This window comes from Struthio camelus, chromosome 5, assembly GCF_040807025.1.
Source record: "Struthio camelus isolate bStrCam1 chromosome 5, bStrCam1.hap1, whole genome shotgun sequence".
Taxonomy (NCBI): domain Eukaryota; kingdom Metazoa; phylum Chordata; class Aves; order Struthioniformes; family Struthionidae; genus Struthio; species Struthio camelus.
The window spans coordinates 7,158,117-7,161,500 of NC_090946.1; the positions used below are offsets into that span (position 1 = coordinate 7,158,117).

The following is a 3,384-nucleotide window of genomic DNA, read 5'->3' on the forward strand; positions in this document are numbered from 1 at the left end:
CCCACTGCCCTTAAAGGCAAGGTTCCATGAAGAGCACCCAGAGCCTCTCAACCTTGCCTTTAAGGGCAGCAGGGGCAGGCCTCAGCCCAGACCCCCCCCACTCCCCAGCCTCAGGGCTTTGGTGGGGGCACAAAAAAGCCCTGCCCAGCAGCTGCCCCCACACAAAGCCCTGAGGCCAAGGAGCGCTCGCTGCTCCCTCGTCGCCCCGGCCTTCCCCGCTGCCTCCCGGGCTGGAGCTGGGCTGCCAGGGCCCCTGCTCAAAGGAAGGGCCAACCTGGGGGCCAGGAGAAACAGCCCCTTGGGACAGGAGCTCTCACCTACTGCAGCGAGATGGCCCTGGCTGCCGGCTGCCCCCTCTCCGCTCCAGCGCTGCAGCCAGGAGCTCTTCCCCGAGCAGGGAGAACGCAGCCTTCGGCAAGCTGCGAGCAGGCGTGAACAGAGACCGCGCACAGAACACAGCACGTGGCACCTCGCCTCAGCTGGGGCTCGCGCCAAGCTTTATTGCCCAGAGCCCAAACACCTTCGCGCGGTGCCACCGTGCCCGAGTCCCACTTGGCGCTTCCTGGGGAGCAGGACGAGCTGGCAGGCGCAGGCCGCCTTCCTGCTGCGGCAGCTCCTGGAGGGGTGCGTGAAGGCCAAAGCCGGATTCTTGCTCCTTCGGGTGGCGGGGGGGGGGGGTCTCTGGGAAAGCAGGTCACTTCCTCAGTGCAGCTGGAGTCTGAAGCTGGGGCCCCAGAGAGCTGCAGGAGGGGTGGGCAAGAGATGAAAGAGCAGCTCTTGCCAGCAACCAGCACCTAGGAAAACAAAACAGAGCTCTTAAGAAAGAGCAGGACCAGGCACTTTCCCTCTCTCAACACTCGGGCCCGACCCCGCGTCCCCCCCTGGGGAGCGGGCGCTGGGGCTCTGCGCGCTGCGGCTCTGCCTTCTGGCCTTCAGTGCATCCACAGAGCACGGCTCCTGCTGAAAACAGAGCAGAAACGCACACAACTAGTGGCCCCAAATATGAAAAAACAATAATAATAATGAAATAAATCAAAACCAGAGCCATAGCTTGTCTGGCACCTACCAGGCCTCAAAGGTCTCGGAAGGAGCCCGAGCGCCGCTGCTCTCTGCGCGGTGCCAGGGATGGGCAAAAAGCCTCTTCCTCCCATACGCAGCTCAGGCCCGTTTCTCCTCCTCCTTCGTGTGCAAGGCGACAGCGCTGAACACCAAGAGGCCTGCCTTCAGGGAGAAGGCGCCGGCACAGTACAGAAATGCCGAGGGGACACAACGTTCCTACTGCGTGGGCTGCAGGGGACGCCCAGACACCTAGAAAAGGAGAGACCCTCTCTCGAGTCTGGCACTGCACCACAGCACAGCAACAGCATCTCTTGCACACAACTCACACTCCCTCTCCTCTTTAGTGCCCCTTGCTTCACTAAAAAGGCAAGGGAGCTCCAACAACTCCAAAAAGCAAAGCCAAAGAGAAGCAAGTCCAAAGTCCTCCAGTCCCTCCTATGCTCCAGTGCACTGCAGCCCAGCCAGAGCTGTCCCAGAGAGCCCCTTCCCCTGGCACGAGACATTCCCACCGGCCTTACCTGCGGAGAGGAGCCCCGGGGAGCGTAACCCAGTCGGTCATGACCTACTGGGAACTGAAACACCCCACAGCCCTCCGGCAGCGGGAGCTGCACGCCCCAGTTGCCCCCTCAGACAGACAAAGCGGCCACGTTGAGCTGACCCAGGCAACAGAAAACACAACCGAGAAACACAACCGAGCTCTCAGTGAGCACATCAGCTCCCAGCGGCCACAAAGGAAGCAGACAGAGATCTTGCAGAGACAGGACACAGCTCCCACTACGCTTCTCAGCTCCCCAGGCAGCTGAAACCCCAAAACAGCCTCGCCAGTAAAACACATCTTCTACTTATACGCTTCACAGGCAAGAAGATGGTTTTTCCCCCTGGCCAAATGATACGCTCCGATTCCACTTTCTACAGCAAAGGCTGAAAGCTCTGCACGGGCAGACAGACAGACAAGGAAGGACCCCGCGCCAGCGCCACCACACGCCGAGCCACCACCAGGCTCCAGCGGCTCCCACAGGGCTGGGAACCAGCCTGCCAACACCCGCCCCCGAAGAAAGCCCGAGGGAGGGCGGCAGCCGCGCTGGAAACCTGCCGCCCCCGGCAGCAGACGAGCCCCCGGCGGGGCGGGAAGCGCCACCCGGCCGCCTCGGGGCCGCCAGGGAAGCCCTTGCCCGAGCGCTGCCCCCTCCCCGGCGCTCCGGACAGCCCGGCTGCCGGCTGCCAACGCTCCCTCCTCCGGCGCCGCCCGCAGCCCGCCGGGCACTCGCTGCACGGGCCGGCAAACAGCGCCCGCAGACACCCAGCGCTCCGCTGCCGGCGCTCGCTCCTCCGCGGCGCCCGCCGGTGCTGCCAGCAGCTCGCGGCCGGCACCATCGCGCACGTCCCGCTCGGTCCCGCCGCGCTGCCAACGGCGCTGCCACAACCGTTGCGCGTTGCCCAGGCGAGAGCGACCGGCCGCCCCGACCGCCTCCCCGCGCCCGGCCCGGCCCCCCCGCCGCCCCCGAGCCCGGCTGCGCCACGACCCGCCGCGCGTCCCGCAGCCTGCCGCTCTCCAGCAGCGCCGCGCCACCGCACCAGACAGGACGCGACGCGACGCGACGCGACGGGACCCGGCCGCCGCCGCCAGGCGCCACCACACAGCCAGCCACCCCGCCGCCATCTTCGCCGCCGGCCGCTCGCTCCCCCCTCCCCCGGCCAGAGGCGGGAGCGGGGCGCCAATCAGCGGCGGGCGGCGCGCAGGCGCCCTCCAATGGCCGAGAGGCAGCTGGCCCGGCCGGCCAATCCCCGCGGCGGCCCGGGCGGAGGGCGGGAGGGAGCGGAGAGAGGCCGGAGATGGCGTCCGGCGGCCGTGGGCGCCGCCGAGCGGGCGGGCGGGCGGCGGGTCCGGGCCTGCCGGCGCCAGGGACGCGGTCCCCGCTGTCCCCCCTCAGTGTCCCCCTCGCTGTCCCCCCTCAGTGTCCTCCCGCCCGTCGCCGCCCGGTCGGCTGTCGCCGGCGGCAGAGGGCAGCGGGGAGGGCAGGCGCCGTGCGCGGGCAGGGCAGGGGCTGCGGGCAGGGCAGGCAGGAAGCGGCGCTGCCTCGTGTGACCCACGTCGAGGCCCCGCCGAGCTCCTCCCGGCCCGGGTCGCCCCCGACGGGCTCGCCCGGTCCCAGGCCGCTCTCCCCCAGCTCATACAGTCCTGCCCAGGCTCGTGCGGGCTTGCGCGGAGCTTGTCCAGCCCCTCGTCCAGCCCGAGGGGCTCCTACGGCCCCGCACGGGTCTCCGCGGGCTTGTGTAGTCCCGCGTTGAGCTCGGGGGGGCCCGCGCCCGGCTCCACAGAGTCAC

At 68.5% G+C, this 3,384-nt stretch overlaps 1 long non-coding RNA gene across 1 annotated transcript; it reads right to left on the minus strand.

Annotated features, from left to right (window-relative positions):
• Positions 1-448: 448 nt before the first annotated feature.
• Positions 449-2,757, minus strand: LOC138067390 (uncharacterized). Its single transcript, XR_011141251.1, has 3 exons — positions 2,635-2,757; positions 1,067-1,308; positions 449-794 (listed from the first exon to the last, which is right to left on the minus strand). It is a non-coding gene; the product is annotated as an uncharacterized lncRNA (long non-coding RNA).
• Between the last annotated feature and the right edge of the window lie 627 nt (positions 2,758-3,384).